Source organism: Elephantulus edwardii, unplaced genomic scaffold (assembly GCF_000299155.1).
Source record: "Elephantulus edwardii isolate Elephantulus edwardi_28Jun2011 unplaced genomic scaffold, EleEdw1.0 scaffold00097, whole genome shotgun sequence".
Lineage (NCBI taxonomy): Eukaryota > Metazoa > Chordata > Mammalia > Macroscelidea > Macroscelididae > Elephantulus > Elephantulus edwardii.
Window position 1 is genome coordinate 2,926,418 of NW_006399847.1, and position 20,268 is coordinate 2,946,685.

The 20,268-nt window shown below is 38.7% G+C and overlaps 1 protein-coding gene and 1 pseudogene across 8 annotated transcripts in view; one reads left to right on the plus strand and one right to left on the minus strand.

Moving 5' to 3' along the window:
* The window catches only part of DLGAP1 (discs, large (Drosophila) homolog-associated protein 1), a 542,994-nt gene that overhangs the window by 147,598 nt on the left and 375,128 nt on the right, over window positions 1–20,268 (minus strand). The gene's annotated exons all lie outside the window — the stretch shown is intronic.
* LOC102845050 lies at window positions 9,556–10,014 on the plus strand (annotated as a pseudogene).

The window sequence follows — 20,268 nt, forward strand, 5'->3', positions numbered from 1 at the left end:
TATACTTGGACCAGGAGGCAGTCGTCAGAACAGAGCAAGGGAACACTACATGATTCAAAATTGGGAAGGGTGTACGCCAGGGATGCATCCCGTCTCTATACCTTTTCAACCTGTATGCAGAACAAATTATCTGGGAGGCTGGGCTCTAGGCGGAGAAATGTGGGGTCAAGATTGGTGGAAGATTTATCAACAGTCTGTGTTGTGCAGATGACACAACCCTGCTTGCTGAAACTTAGGAGGACCTGAAGCGCTTGTTGCAGAGGGTCAAGGACTGCAGCCTCCAATATGGATTGAGGCTCAATGTCAAGAAGACAAAGATTCTCACCAGTGGGACAATTGGCAGCATCAGCATGGACGGTGAAAAGATTGAGATTGTTCACAGCTTTAGTTTGCTTGGCTCCATAGTCAACACTCTTAGCACCAGTAGCCAGGAAATGAAAAGACATATTGCGATCGGAAAGTCTGCTCTTAGGGACCTCTCCAGGGTACTGAAGAGCAATGGTGTCTCTTGAGACTAAGGTGCATCTGATACAGGCCATGGTCTTTGCAATCACTTGTTATGCATCAGAGTTGGACAATGACCAGGGAGGATAGAAGGAGAATTGATGCCTTTGAGCTGTGGTTCTGGAGAAGTGTATTGAGAATACCATGGACTGCTAGGAAAACAAACAGATTCATCCTGGAAAGGGTTAAACCGGGTGGCTCCTTGGAGGCGAGGATTCTGAGGCTCCATCTAACATACTTTGGACATGTTGTGAGGAGAGGCTGGTCCTTGGAGAAGGACATCATGCTTGGGAGGGTGGAGGGACAGTGCAGGTGGGGAAGGCCCTCTATGAGGTGGATTGATTCACTGACTGGGGTAATCTGGATCGGAGTGTCAGAGACAGTGTGATTGGCAAAGGACAGAGCAGAGTTTAGGGCTGTTGTACATAGGGTCGCTCTGAGTTGCAAGTGACTCAGCGGCACAAAACAACAACAGCATGTGCATCTGCACATATGTTTGTTTATATAGAGAGATCTTGGGGCGTACTCCATAGGGAGTCTGAATTCACGAAGAGCTCTAAGGGAGAAAGACAGGCAATCACCTCTGCTTGACTTACAGCCTCATCAGCTCTGTGTCACTTCCCAGTTGACAATAATGAATTTGAGATATATCTTGTTTTTTTCCTAAACAACACAGTATAATTGTACTTGTTGTTGAACTTTATATTAATAGAAGCATGCTACACATATTTTTGTGCTTTGCTTCTTAACACAACAATTTGGGTAGGTTTATCCACATTGCTGATAGATGTATCTTGCCATCTTGCATTGATGTCTAAAAACACCACACTTAGATGAAAATATACAACAAAAACCCATGTACTTCAAAATACCTACGCTTTTTAAGTTTTTCAGAAAAACTAAGTATAACATTTATGTTTACGCTGACAAGAGTGTGGCGGTAACTGCTGACATTGCAATCTAGGAAATAATCATAACAGAAGGTGGGGCATAATTCACTTAGCAATAATAAAATGGCACATCATATATATATATATAATTTAATTTTTATAAATCAAGTGTGAAACAAGGCACTGTAGTGGTCAAAATTGGGAAAGAGCAAAAAAACAAAACAGAAACATAGCTAATTGGAAGTAATAACTTAATTTATGTACGGAAAAGCAAAAAGAACATAAATCCACCCAATTTAAGAAACATCAGAGTCTGGGAACTGGCAACTAAGTAACTAAGTAAGCTCTGGCTATAGACTGCACAATGAAAAGCACCTTAACTTATATGCTCCGAAATCATAGCAACAAGCTGGTGTACAATAACAACGTTGATGTTACGGAGTATACATATGAGAAACCCATGTTCTAGTGCAGATGTTACTTGGATTCTTTTCAGAAGTTGGATATTTGAACATATCTATCTGTGCATGTTGAACATAAGCTTATCCGTGTATTCTGGCTCTCAAAATTGTTGGGTTGTAATTAGCAATTTCTTCAATTTTACTGGATAATTCCAAATAACTTCCCATGAAAGTTATGAGTCTCTATATCCCCACAGAATTGCATGAAAGTTCCTGTTGTTCCACATCTTTGAAACATTGGATATTATTAAACCTGCCACCTTTGCTCCTCCTGTGGGTGTATAACCACACTTCATTGTGGACTTCCATTACTTTTTCTGGATTACTAACGAAGTTAGCACCTTTCTATCACTTTTTTGATATAATTTTCCCCAAAAGAAAGTCATCTTAATGTATATGGATGGTGTTAAATAAGTGCATGATCTCTGCATCAAAAGAGAGCCTGCACTGCTAACCCAAAGGTCTCACAGTTCTTCTTGTTCAAATTCCCCAGTGGCTCTGTGGGAGAAAGATGGGCCATCTCCTCCTGGGTCATTTTACAGCCTCAGAAACCCCTTGAAGAGACAGCGTCTACTTGAAAGATAATGGGTTTTGGGTCCATATGTGAGCTGAGACCTTTTCCTTTCATGTATCCCAAGCATTTCTTCAAAGAGAGTGTTCAACGCTCAGCTGGATGGAGAAACAGAATGACTCAGCAGCCATCTATCTCTGTGGCTGCATCAGGCTCTGTTCTCAGGTGTGGTGAAGTGTTGTTAAGTGCTGTCATGTCGTAGATGACTCATAGTGACCCTTTGAACCAAAGACCTGAACACTTGTATAACTTTCATCGTTTCTCCATGTTCATAGAGTTTCCAGAGGTAAGCTTTTGGAAGTGGATGCCACTCCTACTTCCAAGCTTGTTTTAATTGGGGAGCTCCACCAAACACTGTCTACCATGAGTAACCATTATCACATTTGGCACATCAGTGTCACAGTGCTTAGCGTCACAGCAACCATGAGTTACCTCTGTACAGCAAATGGACAGATCAGTACAATACTGCTTAGAAGAATGACCAAAAACAATTAAAACCAAATAGCTTGCCTCTGGAAACTCTATGAACTTGGAGAAATGATGAAAGTTATACAAGTGTTCAGGTGGTGAAGCATGAAGAGAAATTTCCTTCTGGAAAACTTTCTCCTCAGCTTCTGGCTCATGTGTTGGCTTGGTTGCTGCCACTGACTCATTTTCATCATGATTGGCTCTCTGACTTAGATTTATACCACTCTTATTTTTACATATTTATTTTCTTTCTTGTGAAGGGCTTGTTTAAACATTTGTCTTTTTTTTTCCTATTGGATTTTGTAGGAATTCTTCACGTAATTTATACTGATGGATGTATGTTTTCTAAGTATCTTTCCACACTGTGGTTGTCTTTTCATTTTTTTTTTCAAATGGTGACTTTTGAGAAACAGAAATTTCCATTTTCACCATCCATATGTAGCGCTCTGCTTCCTGCTCAGCATAGTTTTCAGAAGCCTTTCCCTAGTTTATATTTAGAAACTTTGCTGTCTGCTCTTGTACTTTTTGGCCTCATATCCAACTGGAATTGATTAGGACAAAAAGAGGATCAGGTAGAGTCCAATTTTATTTTACTTTATTTTTTCTGAATAAATAGCCTCTTTGTCTCACCACCGTGCATTTAAAAATTGGCCTTTTCACATGGATCTGCAAAGCTGCCCGTTAAGCTACCACATGTGCATGGAATTATCTCTGTGTTCTCTGTCTATTCTGCTACATTGCAGCCCCAGCTCTTTGCCAATGCTCCCTGTCTGTTGTTGTTGTTATGTGCCATTGAGTAATGCTACCTGTCTATTATGGGTTAATTAAAAATTTTGATGATAGGGAAAATCTTCCCATCTGAAGAGTTTTTGAGAAAATCTCAACTGTTTTAGATCCTTTGTGAAAACTAAAATAACATCATGGAAAACAACAAGCAAAAGATCAAAACAATGGAAAATTTCACCACCTAAGCATCTATTGTAGAATACTTTGAATTTATACATACATTTTACGGAAAATCAATACCTTTATAATTTACAAGTTTGAGTCTCTAAATCCATAAATGGGTCACTCATTTACTTCTTTGAGGCTTACATGTTTTCTTTGTTTCAGCTTGAGAAACGCCTAACACTCTATTCCCTTTTTTGCTTTCTAACGCCTGATCTTTGTATTTATCATTGTAATACTTTGTCTTTTCAAGCCAACTTGGAAATCTTGTTGAGTCTTTCTACTTCATAACTTCTTTCTCTCACTTTACCTCATCCACATTCATGAGCAAGTTTCAGAATCTTTTCTGATATACATTTATTTTCCCTCCCCCCCATTTGCTTTATTCATGATGTCCTTGATGTCATGAAACAACTCATCTGATCTTTGGTCGTTAGTGTTCAGTGCATCAAATTTATTCTTGAAGTAGTTTCTAAAGTGAGTGGGATATACTTAAGGTTTTAGTTTGGCTCTTGTGGACTTATTTTCTTTTTCTTAACCTGAATACATATATGAGCAATTGATGGTTTGTTTCAAAATTGACCCCTTGCTTTGTCTGACCATTGAAATTTAGCATCTCTGTTGACTCTTTCCACAGATGTAGTTATTACCTTTCTTCAACAAGGAAACTGTGCATTCCATTTGGTAAAGTCTATGTTTGTAGTCACCATTTACGTTGTTGAAGAAAGATATTTGCAATGTTGGTCTAACATATTTTTTCATGTAATCTCTCACATCATTTCTATCACTAACATTATATTTATAAACTACAGAAACTTAATCTTTAGTTTTTCTAACTTTTGCATTCCAGTCACTAGTAATTATTAATACATATTACTTGTATGTTTGATCAATTTCAGATTATAGAAGTTGGGGGAAATTAACTATTTTTCTCATTGTTGACATCTAGTAATTGGTGTATAAATCTGTAAAATAATATTATGCTATCTGGTCACCATGGTATTGCACTTCAGGATAGATCTTGAATATATGGAGTCACTATGCCAAAAAGAACTAGCTGGCATTCAACCATTTCAGAGGGAAGAATATGATCAAAGACCATTAGTACTGAAGGAGGGCCTCTGAGTTCCTCTGAAGGCATTGTGAAAAACAAGGCTCTAGGAATTGACCAAATTTCAGTTAGAATGTTTCAGCAAATAGTTGCAATGCTGGAGTTTCTCACTTGTTGACATCAAGAAACTTGAAAGAAACTTAGGAAGAGTAGCTATCCGGAAAAGACACAGATTCGTGCCCATTTCAGAGAAGGGTGATAAAACATAATGCAGAAAGTAAACAATATCATTAATACAATGCAAAAGTAAAAATTACTGAATTTGAAAAAAATGGTTGCAGCTGTATGTTAACAGAGAACTACCCGATATTCAAGGTAGATTCAGAAGAGAACAGGAATAAAGAATTGTTGTTATTATGTGCTGGCGAATAGCTTGTGACTCATAGTATAATAGCTCCAAATTCTGCTCTATCCTGTGCCAACCTTACTGTTTCTGACACACCTACCCCCATGACCACAGTCACAGAATCAATCTATCTCATCAAGGGTCTTCCTCTCTTTCTCTGTCCCTCCACCTTCCCAAGCATGATGTCCCTCTCCAAGGACTGGTGTCTCCTTGCAATACACCCAAAGTATGTCAGACAAAGCTTCAGAATTCTTGCCTTCAAGGAGTAGCCTGCTTTTACCCTTTCTGGGATGAACTTGTTTATTCCCCTAGCATTCCATAGTATATTTAATACTCTTCTCCAGCACCACAGCTCAAAGGCATAAATTCTTTTTCTATCATCTCTAGTTATTGTCAAGCTTTTTGATGCATAGCTAGTAATTGTGAAGACTATGGCCTGCCTGGATCAGGTGCATCTTAGTCTTGAGAATGACATCATTGCTCTTCAGTACTGTGGAGAGGTCCCTGACAGATGACTTTTTCAGTGCAATTTGTCTTTTGATTTTCCTGGCTGCTGGTACCAAGAGTGATGATTGTGTAGTTAAGCAAACGAAAGCTGTTAACAATATCAGTCTCTTCACCATCTATCATGATGTTGCCAATAGACCTAGTGGTGAGAATCTCTGCTATAATTGCTAATTTCAGATGGATCTTGGGTGAAATTAGAAAATGCAAAAATATATTTACCTGTGTTTTATTGACTCTGCAAAGGCACATTTTAGATAACATTGCAAAAGTGGAAATTCTAGACACTTAATCGTTCTCATGTGGAACTTGAACATTCATATTTGAACCTGTCATTCAACTAGAACCACAGGATATTGTGTGGTTCAAAATCAGGAAAAATGTATCTCAAGATTAGACCTTCTCACTACACTTATTCCATCAGTATGCTGAGCAAACTATACCATAAAATGGACTACATTAAGAAGAACAAGGCATCAGGATTAACAATCTGTAATATATGCATCCAATCCACCTGGTTTTCCTCTCCTTCATCACCTTCCACCTTTCTGAGCATCATGTCCCTCTCCAAGGAATATCCCTCCTAGTAACATGCCCAACATATGTGAGGTGAAGCCTTATCATCTTTGCTTCCAAAGAGCACTCTAGCTGCACTTCACCTTTCCCAAGACATATTTGTTTGTTCTTTTGGAAGTCCATGGGATATTCAGCATTCTACTCCAACACCACAGCTCAAAGGCATTGCTTCTTCTTCTGTCATCCTTATTCACTGACTAGCTCTCAGATGCATAGCAAATAATCAACCCTTAACCAAATGGATTGGCACAGTGACTGCTGCAATGGGCCCTAGTGTGTCAGGAGTTGTGAGGATGGCACAAGATAAGACGGAGCTAAAATTTATTGTTCATAGGGTTGCTATGGATCTCCTTGACTTGACAGCATGTAACAATAACAAAATATATGCATAGAAAAGTCTTGCTTGCTTAAAGTAATGAGGACTTGAAGCATTTCATGATGAAGAGAAAAAGAAATCTCCAGCTTTCAGCATGGACTACCCCTCAACAAAAATCTGCTGCACTGGAACAATACAGAATCAATCTATCTCATCAAGGGTCTTCCTCATGAGAAATAAAGAAACACTGAAGTTGTTGAGGATTTCATTTTACTTCAAACCTTAACTAATGTCCATGGGAGCAGCAGTCGAGAAATCAAATGACATGTTACATCAGGCAAATCAGCTACAGAAGATTTTCCAGAGTCATTACGTGTTAAGAGTTAAAAACAAAAATGTCACCTCTTGGTGCACCTGACTCAAGCCAGATTTTCAGTCACCTCATATGAATACAGAAGTTGGACAATCAATTGAGGTGACCAAATAATTTATTTCTTTGAATTATGGTATTGCTGTTATGCGACATCAAATCACCTGTGACTCTGAGTGACGATAGGCACAACAGCTGTGAAGCCTTTCCTATCCTGAGCCAATCTCATTCACTCTGACACACCTACCCTCATTCCCCCAGTTACTGTGCCAATCCATCTCATCTGGGATCATCCTCTCCTGTGTTGTGCCTTCACCCTTCTGAGCATGATGTCCTTTTCCAAGGACTGGTCTTTCCTGGCCATGTGTACAAAGGATGTGAGACAGAGCTTCAAAATCCTAGCCTCCAAAATGAAATTTGGTTTCATCCTCTCCAAGTCAGATCTAATTGTTCTCCTGGCAGTCCATGGTATTGTCAGCACTCTTCTCCAGCACCACAACTCAAAGGCATCAATTCTTCTGTGATCCTTAGTCATTGTCCATAGTCATTTATATGCTCTCTGACGTATAGCATATAAATGTAAAGACCATGGCCTGGATCAGACACACCTTAGTCTCTAGACTGACATCATTGTTCCTCAGTACTCTGGAGCAGACTTTCCCAATGCAATTTGTCTTTTAATTTCCTGACTGCTAGTGCCAAGAATGTTGGTTATGGAGCCAAGCAAGCTGTAAATTGTTAACAACCTCAGTCTCTTCTCCATTCATTGTGGTGAGAATCTTTGTCTTTTTGATGGTATTGAAAAATCAAAGAATATTGAGTATTCTATGGACTGTGAGATGAACGGACAGAGCTCTCATGGAAGAGGGATAGCCAGAATTTTTCTTATGAGGAAGGATGGTATGACTTAGCTTTTTTTCTTTGGACATGTTATCAAGTGGGACCAGGACGCCATGGAGAATGACACCATGCTTGGTAAAATAGAGAATCAGCAAAAAAAATGAGGAATACCCTCAACAAGAAGAATTGATACCATGATTGCAAAAAAATGGGCTCAAGTAAAGCAAAGATAGTGAAAATGGTACAAGACCAGGAGTTTGTATTTTCTCATAAACAGGATTGCAATGCATTAGAACTGATTTAATGGAATATAACTAGAACAATTTATCCAGCCTTAGATTGATTTCTTCTCTTTTCTTTCTCTATTTGGGATTTATTGATCTTTGTGGACATATAAATTGCATTTCCCCCCCCCAAATTATTTTTTCTTGATTTTTTAAAATTGAGATTTTAGTAGAAGATTATAGAGAACTTGGATTTCCATTCATTCACTGTTGCACATTTTCCTCCCTGCCCACTCCCCTCCCCAGTTAGCTTTTCTCTTTGAAAAGAAAAACAAATTCCTTCATTGTTATATAATCTCTCCCCACCCCAGTCGTCCATTTTACTATGCAGCTCCTACAGCGCAGAAGGGGAAGGCCCCCTATGAGGTGGATTGATTCAGTGACTGGGGTAATCGGGATGGGTGTATCGGAGACAGTGCGATTGGCACAGGACAGGCAGAGTTTAGGGATGTTGTACATAGGGTCGCTATGAGTCGTAAGCGACTCGATGGCACATAAGAACAACAACAACAACTTTGGACTCATGTCATGCAAACAATAACCAATCATACATCCCCTTTAAATAGTTTTCTCCCTCATCTGTTTCAATGCAATGTACATTATTTATTTTCTCTTTTCCTAGTTTCCCCCCAAACCCGATGTCAGTACTGTTTTATAACAGTGACATTAAGCATTATTTGTCCTTCTGTGACTGAGATATTTCACTCAACATAATGTCCTCCAGGATCACACATTTTGTATAATATTTCATGAGTTCCTTGTTTTCCATGCTGCATAGCATTCCATTATGTGACTATACCACAGGTTCTCTATCCATTCATTTGTTGATGGGCACTTGGGTTGTTTCCAACTCTTTGCTATTGTGAACAAAACAGCAGTAAACACAGGTGTGAATCTAAAATTGTTTTTAAAATACATTTTGTTTTCATTCTCCTTCCCATCTGGTTTAATATTTCTTCCATATTTTTCAGCTCCTTCACTCTGTTTAAATTTAGATAATTATTCCTTCTCTGTCTTCCAATAGATTGTTTTTCTTTTCAGATCTACTTTTTGTTTAATCTCTCCACTGAGTTTTTAATGTCAGTTACTGGTTGGTTTTTATTTTTGTCAATTTGTAGAATTATCTTGTTACATTTCACAATTCCCACTCATTAAATAATTAGTTTCTTGTTCCTGAAGTTGTTCTAAAGCTTATTTTTCCTTTCTTAAAAAATAGTATGTATATTTGGGCCTTTGCCCGCCACTATAAAGGCCAATGCCATGCAGTGTGGTATGGTCTTGTTCTCTGCTTTCCCCGAATCTTCTCTCCTTCAGGCTGCCCAGCTCTCACCAGCACCTGGTCTGTGGTCTCCTTGAGGTGAAAACCATGCCTTCAATTAAGCTGCAGAGTTCTGGTAGATATTTGAAACTGATGTGGACAATCAAGACCACATTGGAGGATTTGGGAATGGATGATGAAGGAGATGATGACACAGTTCCTCTTCCAAATGTTAATGCAGCAATATTAAAAAAGGTGCACTCACCACAAAGATGACCCACCTCCTCCTGAGGATGAGAACAAAGAAAAGAGAACAGATGACATCCCCGTTCGGGACCAAGAATTCCTGAAAGTTGACCAAGGAACACTTTTTGAACTTAATCTGGCGGCAAACTACTTAGACATCAAAGGTTTGCTTGATGTTACATGCAAGACTGTTGCCAGTATGATCAAGGGGGAAATTCCTGAGAAGATTCGCAAGACTTTCAACATAAAAAAATGGCTTCATTCATCTTTTGGGAAGAAGCCCAGGTATGCAAAGAGAACCAGTGGTATGAAGAGAAGTGAAATATTGTGCCTGATGCTGTAACACTGTAAGGATTATTCCAAATACTAGTTGCACTGCTCAGTTTATAATTGTTAATATAGGATAAACAATAGACAAATGCAGCAGCAAATCAATTGTATTAGAAGAATATTGTCCTTATTGCATGAGTAATTTGAGCACAGACTTCAAAACCTATAGTTGTTTATTCTAGCATGATCAAACTTGTTCCCTCCTTGCTTTGAAAATAAAACTGAACTGTGAGTTCTCCACAGAAAGTGACATTTTGGATTTCTCTTCTTTATTGTAAAGCAATTTCTGCCTAGTTTAGCAATCTTTGAGAAGTTGGCATTGTAAATAAAACAACAAAAGTTTGCTGAAAGAGAAAAAAAGAGAATGCATATTTGTAAGACAATGTTTCTAATAAGGTTACATCTTAACCCTCTGTGGGACTGTCTTGGTGCCTTGTCTCCTTTGGTTGTTGGTTATTTTTTATAGTGATCACATTCATTTTCCCTGGTTATTTTTTATAGTGATCACATTCGTTTTCCCGGAAAGCTAGTTATGGTCTTAAAAATACAAAGTAGACCTTATCTTTCTCTACTACATTTGGAAGCTATTGCATTTTTTACAAAGGTTTGTTGCAACCTTGTGTCAAGTCAGTCTATGGGAACCATTCTTCCAACAGTAGCTACTTCCTTAATTTTCTGTTTCAAATTTTGGTAATTCTCACACTATTTCAGACTTATTTTTTTAAAATACTATTTAACATCTAATAGACTATTTAATAATGTAAACTTGGGTTTTATATGTTGTTGTTGTATACCATAGAGTCGGAACTGACCCATAGCTGACCCTGCGGCAGGTTTTCAGAGGCAGTTAAATGCATGGGAGAAGACTGCCCATCCTTCTCCTGCGGAGCACCTGGTGGCTTCGAACTGTGTGCCTTCAGGATTGCAGTGCAGCTCCTTGTCACGAGGCTACCAGAACTCCCAAGTTTTACATGTACCGGGAAATAAAATCATGTGACTTGCTTTATTGTATATAGCTCAGTGACATTAATTATGTTCTCTCCATGTGCACCTGTTTTAACTCTCTTTTCCAAACTATCCTACCACTTTACCATTCCTATAGTACACTCCAAGCAAATATTCTTCTTTTCTCTTTTCCCCCATAGCTAGGAACAACAAATTATTTTTGTTAACTATATTTTTGAGTATTTAATTTAAGTGATATCACAGAGAAGTTGGCTTATGTCTGATTAATTTTTCTCAGCACAATGTTCTCAAATTTATCCCTGTTGGTGCTTGCAATCAGGACTTCATTCCTTCAGGCTAAGCAATATCCCACTGTGTACTACATTTTGATTATCTATTCTTCATTGATGGACATTTGGATTATTTGTTGTTGTTGCATTTCTATTATTTTTACCTTTTGACTGTTGTGATCACCACTGTAGCACACAGTAGTGTACAGGTTTCTGATTGTAATCCCCTTCCTGCATGCATATATACTTAGGAACAGAATTGCTAGGTTATATTTTAAACTTTTTTGAGGAAGTACCAAACCATTTTCCTTAAAGCTGTACTCTTTTACATCTCCATCAGCAATGAATGAGGTTTCTTGTTTCTCCAAAGTCTCACAAATATCAATACTTAGTGTTTCTCTTTTTTAAGAAAAATGCCAATTAGGATATCTCATTGTGATTTAGACATACATTTTCCTAATGGTTAGTGATTGTCAACATTCTTTATGTGCTTGTTGGGTTAAATGTCTGTTTATGTTATTTGCCCATTTTTTAGTGGATTTATTTGTCTTTACTTTTCAGTAAAATCTTCTTTCAGTAAAAAAATCTAATGAATTTTAGAAATTCTATATTTCTGAGATATTTAAAAAATTGACATTAATTTTGATTCATGACAATCTTTCATTTGGTTTCTGAGGCTGTAAATCTTAATGAAAGGAAATTGTCTCATCTCTTCCCAAGGAGTGGCTGATGGAACCAAACTGCTGACATTTTGGTTATCAGTTCAACATTCGGCCTACTACCCAGGAAGGGGTATTTATTGTAGAGCTATCAGTTGATCGATTGATCTATTTATCTATCTATCTATTGTTTTGCATATATATTTTTTCCCAATGTTTTTACTACTGTGTAGGTTATCTTTTTACTTTTTTTAGAAAGTCTTTTTGACGAGCAGGAGTATTTTATTTTTATGAAATCCCATTTTTTAAAATTTGGCTTTTTGGTCATATCTGATAATTTACCACAAAAATACAGGTTCCACAGTTGATGTTTCTACTTTTTTCTATTAAGATTTTGGTTTTCATAATAAAGGTTTTGATACATTTTGAGTTGATTTTTCTATATAGCTTAAAGGTTGGTTTATTCTGCATGTGGACATCCACTTTCCCAAACACCATTTGTTGAAGATCCTCTCTTCCATATTGGACAGATTTATCACCCTTGTTAAAAGTCAGCTGACCATGTGTGGATGGATTTAATTCAGGTCTCTAGGTTTTGTTTTATCAGTCTGTATGACTGTTATTATATCATGATCAGCCTATTTCGATTATTGTATCTTTGTAGCATGTTTTCAAGTCGGGGAGTGTGAATCCTCCTATGTTCTCTTTAGAATTTCTTTACCTGTTTAGGGCCCTGTGCTCTTCCATGTACATTGGAGGATTGAGTTCTTTATTTTTATAAAGAAGAATGTTGGAACTTTGGTGGAGATGACACAGAATTTAAAGATTTCTCTGTGTAGTGCTGATATCTTGACTCTGTTAGATCATCCTTCCGTTTATTTAGGTTTTCTTTTATTTCGTTGAGAGAGTTTGAGTGGCCTAGTTCTTGGGGAGCTGAGTGGCTAACCAAAGGCTATGCTTCTCTGGTGGTTTCAGTTCACTAATGACTCTGCAGTAGAAAGATTGGCAATCTCTTCCCACGTAATTTGCAGGCTTGGAAAACTTCTGGAGGGTCGGCTATGAGTTAGTTCTGACTCAACGGGTGTGAGTGAGTTTATTTCCTTTAGCAATGTTTTACAATTTTCTATGTTAATACCATGATTATGTAGAAATTTTAGTGACTATTCTGTTGATCTTAACATTTTTAAAAGTGGAAGAATTTTAAGAATAATATGAAGATCTTGAGGTTCCATTTCTGTACTTCATTCTGCACCATTAATATTTGATACTATGAGGTGCACAAAGTGACTTTGCCTTTTGTTTTGAGTTCCTGAGAGCTGGACTACCTGGAGGCCCAGAACTGACTAAGAGCTGGACTACCTGGGGGCCCAGTATTGACCAAGCAACATGAGGCATGTTGGAAGCTACCATGAACACATGCTGAGGCCTCAGAAGACAGATATTCATTTGGGAGCCCAATACAGACCATCTGGAGGAAGACAGAGATTTGTTTCTGGGTTGGGGAGTTTCTGCTTTTGGGATTAGGGGAAATGCATAAGCATGCTCTCTGGGGATAAGATATTTGGCACTGGGACTCCTTCTAGACTTCACCCTACCCATCTCTTTATTTATAACCTTTCTGCTTATATTAAAATTGTCTTTGCAATATGATGTCTCCTGGGACCGTCATGCGCCATGTCAGCACATTTTAGAACTGGAAGGAGCAGCAGGAACCTCCCAGTTTGAAGTGGATGGACCATGCAGAGAGTCTCAGACTTGCAGGGACCATCTATCTGCTGAGCCAACCACGGGCGGCAAGCCAGCACTTCGAGGAATAATAGGAGTCTGAGCCATATAAGGAAAATGAGCTGAGATTTCTAAATATGGCACACAATTTGGGGAAATTTGGCAAGTGAGTAATCTTAGTTTCCCTGGACTGGCCTGTATAATGGTTGCCATGAGCAAAGCCCCTGACTGTTCAGATACTACTGGCATTTGATTCTAATATCATCATCAGAAAGATTCTAAATAAATGTGATTGTAGTATTTAGTTTACGAAGATCTGAAAATTTTCATATCAGTTTTTGGATATTGAACTGGATATCAGAGGTTGAAATGGTTGTACAAGTCTTATTTCACTTAATCCATTTTATCGATGATCAGTGATATCCTCCCCTAACCACGCCCCCCACCCCCAATCCCCACTGTCATTGAGTTGATGACCAAGTAGAGAATGAATATGCTGCTTGTGGAGGGTGCACAGGCCAGGGCTTGTCACATCTACTCTCAGACAGGGGCCTGCACGGCCCAGGCCGGCACAGTACCTGCCAGAGTGACTCAGGCAAAACCCTCTTACATTCCCAATGTCTAGATGATAAAGCCACCATTTTTTTAGTCTTTTTTTTAGTGAAATTTTACAAATCATACTGCTTTTTCATTCAGTCTTTAATACAGTTTGTTTCATAATATTAATTACAGCTAGTTTATTAATTACAATGTCAGATCAACTCTTTATTGTCTATTGACTTTCCCATCACCCAATTTATCTATTTATTAATTTTTACTCCCTTCTCCCTTTCTTTTCACTCTTATAACTATTCAAGAACTATTCTGTGTGTAAACCTTCCCTTAGTTGCTTGTAATCTTACTTTGCTGTACTGGTGTAACCTGGAGTGGCTGTGATGGTGAACTCAGTGCTCCTGGGGTGTTGAATGCCATATTGGTTAACCATGGTGGACAGTGTTTGGTGGAGCTCTCCGATTAAGACAGGTTTGGAAGCAGGGGTGGCATCCACTTTCTAAACAACATGCCTCTGGAAACTCTATGAACTTTGAGAAATAATGACAGTTATAGAAAACTATAGGTCTTTTGTTCATAGGTTTGCTATGAATGGCAATCAACAACAACAATAACAACTCATGTTGCTATCAAGTTAGAATCAACTCATAGCTGATCCGCCAGCAGGTTTAGAGGCTGTAAATCAATAGGAGGTGAATGTTCATTTTCCCCTCTTGGAGTAGCTGGTGGATTTGAATTGCTTGCCTTGGGGTTGGCAGCACAACTCCTTACCCACTGGTCACTAGAACTCACTGTTGCTGTTATTTACTGTATTGTCAGAAATGACATAGCTGATCCTCCAGTGGCTTCTCAGAGGCAGTGAGCTTCACAGGAGTTGATTGTCCATCTTTCTTTCACCGAGCAGCTGGTGAACTTGAAACTCCTCCCTGGGCTTTGGTGGCACAATTCCTTACCACTTCACCACCAGAGCACCCTAGCTTTTTATGATAGTGGATTTATATCATAACGGCCCTTCTGTGACTCAATTAAGTCAGCATAATTGTTGTGCAATTCATTTTGTGATTTTTTTTATCATTCTTTAGAGTTACACAATACTAATACTCCATTTGTAAATATACCATAGTTTCTTTAGGCACTCATCCACTGCTGGACACTTGTGTTGTTTCCATCTTTTTGCTGTTATAATTAATGCTGCACTGAACATGAGTGTGCATGTACCAGTTCTTGTTGCAGCTCTTATTTAAGACATATTCCTAGTGGTGGAATTGCTGGATCAAATGGTATTTCCATTCTCAACTTTTTAAGGAAGTACCAAATTGCTTTCCACAGTGACTGCACCATTTTACATTCCTACAAGTAGTTTATGAGAATTCCAGTCTTTCCACATCCTCATCAGTATTTGTTCTTTTGGCAGCTCATGGGATGTTCAGTGTTCTCCAATAACTCAAAGGCATCAATTCCTCTTCTGTAATCCATATTCATTGTCCAACTCTCAGATGCATAGCGAGTGACCGGAAAAACCACGGCCTGAATCAGACACACCTTAGTCTTCAAGCTTATCATTACTCCTCAGTAATTTGTAGAGGTTCCTAACTGCAGACTTTCCCAGTGCAATACAGCTCCTGATTTCCTGACTGCTGGTACCAAGGGTGTTAACTGTGGACCCAAGTAAAAGGAAGTTGTTGACTGTTTCAATCTCTTCTCCATCCATCAAGATGTTGCCCATCAGTCCAGTGGTAAGAGTCATTGTTTTCTTGAAATTGAGATGCAATACATATTGAAGGCTGCATTTTTTGAACTTCTGTAACAAGTACTTCAAGTCCTCCTCATTTTTAGCAAGCAAGGTTGTGTCATCTGCATAATACAGAGATAAGTCTCCCTCTGATCCTAATTCCACATTCCTCTTCATAGAGTCCAGCTTCTCGAATAATTTGCTTAGCACACAGATTGAAAAGGTATGGAGAGAGAATACAGCCCTAATGTACTCCCTTCTTAATTTTAAACCATGCAATGTTTCCCTGCTCTGGTGACACACAGCCTCCTGGTCCCAGGTATGTTTTGCATGAGCACATTTAAGTTCTCTGGGATTTCTATTCTCAGTGTCAGCCACAACTTGTTATGATCCACAGTCAAATACCTTTGTATAGTCAATAAAGCACAAATAAACATTCTTCTAATATTCTCTATTTTCAGCCAGAATCCATCTGACATCAGCAATGATATCCCTGGTGCCACAGCCTCTTCTGAATCCTGCTTGAGTTTCTGGCAGTTTCCTGTCTATGTACTGTTCTGTTTTATAATGATCTTCTGCAGTATCTTGCTTGCACATGATAATAACGATATTTGTTCGATAGTTTCCACATCCAGTTAGAACACCTTTCTTGGGTAGGGGAACTAATATGGACCTCTTCCAATGGTGGCTGTCCTCCACATTTTCTGGCATAGACTGGTGAGAACATCCAAGTCTGCATCTGTTAAGTGAAACAAGTCTCATGGACTTCCAAAAGAACAAATAAATATGTCTTGGAGAGAGTGCAGTCAGAGTGCTCTTTGGAGGCAAGGATGGTGAGACTTTACCTTATATACTTCAGACATGTTGATAGGAGGGACTATTCCTTGGAGAGGGGCATGATGCTTGGAAGGGAGGAGGGTCGGCGAAGGAGAGGAAGACTCTCGACCAGGTGAATTGGCATAATGACTGCTTCAATGGGCTCTAGGTGTCAGGAGGTGTGAAGATGGTAATAAGACAGGGTTCAGATCTATTGTTCATCGGATAGCTATGAGTTGTACTTGACTCGATGGCACCTAACAGCATCAACATTTATAGGTGGCTGTCTTATTGAACTTTGCTATTATTGCTGGGGTGAGATGATATCTCACTGTTGGTTTTGCATCTTTCTAATTGCTAATGAGGGAGTTCTGTTGGCCTAGTGGTAAGATGCTGCCCTGGAATCTTGAAGGGCACAGAGTTCGAACTCACTAGCTCATCTGAGGGGGAAGGATGGGCAATCCCCTCCCTTAGGATTAACTGCCACTGAAAACCCACTGGAGGGTCAGCTATGGGTTGGTTCTGACTTGAAGACACACAATAACAACCTATTTAGTCACTGGGTTGTTTGTTTTTCTTTTGTTGAGTTGTTGGAGTTTTCTATAAATTTTGGATATTAGTCCCTTGTTTTTGATTGCTAAACATTCTTTCTCAGTCTATAGATTCTATTTTTATTTTTTCAAAGAAGTCTTTTGATGCACATAAGGATTTAATTTTTAGGAGGTTTCAATTGTTTATCCTCTGCTGATTTGATATTTTCTTTTTATTTTTTTATTTATTTCATTTTATTACATCAGATGGGTGAGGGCTTTGGGGGACAGTGGGGCGCCCTCAGTCCTTCCTGGAAGCTGCCTTTCTCATGGTGGCCAAGACATTGCTAAGTTCTTGCTTCCTTCTGGCACTCATGTGTGACTCCATCCTTTTCTTGATGGATTTGAGGGATCACTTATCCTTGGATACCTTGAGCAGCTCCATGGCATGACACTGGTAAGGTATTAGGCCACACACCTCATGGTTATATCCCTCACGAACTTGGTGTGCTTGGTGAGGTGCCTGTGGTGGTGGCTGTGCCTCAGCTTGCTCCCATTCTTGGTTACTTTGTGGCCCTTGCTGAGGCCTATGACCCTAGGGTAACCCATGGACCTGGGGTGGCCCATGGCCATGGGTAACCCATAGCCCTGGGGGGGGAGGCATGGCCCTGCAGGGGGCTCATGGACCTGGGGTGGCCAAGCGCCCTGGGTGGCCCTGGGGTAGTACATTGGGAGGTGCTGCTGTACTTCTATGGCTGCTGCAACAGAATGATTTTACATTTTCAATTATATATGATAATCCATTAAGGTGCCTAAATTTGCCCTCATTTTAAAATTGTAATTTAAAAATTATCTTTACAGTTTTTGGTTTTGTCTTAGGCCTTTGATCCCTCTTGACTTAGTTTTGTATATGATATGAGCTATAAATTTTGCTTCAATTTTCTGCAAATAGATATAAGGTTCTGCTAGCACCATTCGTTAAAGAGGCTGTCTTTGTCACTCCGTGGGTTTAATATTTTTCAAAGAGCAACTGTCCATAGGTGGATAGATTTACTTGTAGGTTCTCAGTTCTATTCCATTGGTCTATATGTCTGCCCCGTACTAGAGTACCACTCTTTTCTGATTATAGTTACTGTGTAGGATTAGGATCTATAAAGCTTCCTGCTTTGTTTTCCTTTTTCACTATCACTTTGTTTATCTGAACTCTCCTATCCATTTAACTTGTGATTATTTTTTCCATCTTAAAGAACAGTGATGGGCTCTGGATCAGGATTACATTGTAATCATAATTTTTACAATTAATGTTGTTGTTGTTGTGTACTGTTGAGTCAGAATCTACTCATAGCGGACCCTCCAGTGGGTTTTCAGAGGCAGTTAATTACATGGGAAGAAATGGCTCATTCCTCTTCCACGGAGCAGCTGGTGGATTTGAATCATGTGCCTTTGAATTGAAGCTCAGCTTCTTACCAATTAATGAATGTGATACATTATTCCAATTACGTAGGTCTCTTAGGATTTCTTGTCATATTATTTTTTAGTTTTCTTTGTACTTTTATATATCGGGCTAGATTTATTCCTAAATATTTTATCTTTTGAGTAACTATTGTAAATGATATTACTTTATTTCCTTTTCAGAGTTCTCTTTGTTATTATAGAGGAATCCAAATGATTTTTTTTATGTACCCTCCTACTTTGCTGAATCAGTCAATTAGTTTCAGTAATTTTCTTGCCAAGTCTTTATGATTTTCTATATGTAGGATCATATAATTGGCAAAGAGCAAACGTTTTTCCTCTTTGCCAGTTCTAATGTCTTTTATTTTCTTGCCTGGAAAATTGGTCTGGCTAAGACTTTTCAATACAATAATGAATAGTAGTGGTGATAAAGAGCATCTTTGTCTGGTTCCAGTTCACAAGAAAAATGCATTCACTCTCTCTCCATTGTGAATAAAGTTGGCCATTGTTTCTGTATATGGGCTTTTGATTATGTCGAGAAATTTATCTTATATACTTACTTTGCTCAGAGTTTTTATCAGGAAAGAATGATTATATTTTGTCAATTGACTTTTCTGCATCAATTGAGACAATGATGTGGTTCTTAGCTTTATTTATGCAGGGGGTTAAACTAGTGCTAAATCATCCCTGCATACCTGATAAGAATACTAAAAGAAGAATAAGAAGAAAATAGCAGTGGTTTTTAATAGTAGTTGGTAGTTTTCTTTGTATAAATCTTTCATCTCTTACATATCTGGTATATTTGATCCTGATGAATTATTTTTTTAAAGTATAATATTAGATTCAATTGGCCTGGGTTTTGCTGATTATTGTTGCATCTCCGCCTTTCCCAGCCTGATGTCTTTTCCCAAAGAATGGCCCCTCGCGACAACATGCCCAATGAATATGAGGCAGTTTCATCATCCTACTCTCTAAGGAGAACCTTGGTTGTACTTCTTCCAAGACAGATAGATTTGTTTATTCTTTGGAAGTCTATTCAATGCTCTTGGCCAACACCACAATTCAAACTGTTTTTGAAATAGATATACAGAAGGAAAAAATAGGGCAACCTGGCACGTACCCAAGCCTGCTTTGGCTAAAAGTCACCCAGAGTGCTAATGGTTTCTCTTTTTAATGCTAACCTATAGGCTGAAGGTTTGAATCTGTCCGTAGGTGTCCTAGAAAAACGGCCTGGAAGTCTATTTAAAAAGCACCACGTGTCTACTCTGCATGTTTACTCTGCCACTCCTGTATTCACAATGAACTGGAAGTGACTCTAAGGTAACTGGTTGGTTCTTGACTAAGAGCTATGTTACCCAGTTCTCAGAGTTAAGAAAGGTTCTTAACTGAGGAATCAGCTCATTACCTGCTCATACTGGGACCTCACACCAAAAGCTGAAATCTTTGATTTCTGAGCCAAGCAATGCAGAACTGCCCACTCCCAGAATTAAAACCATCATTCTATCTAACACACAGTAATAGGGTACAATCTTCCAAAGGCTTTT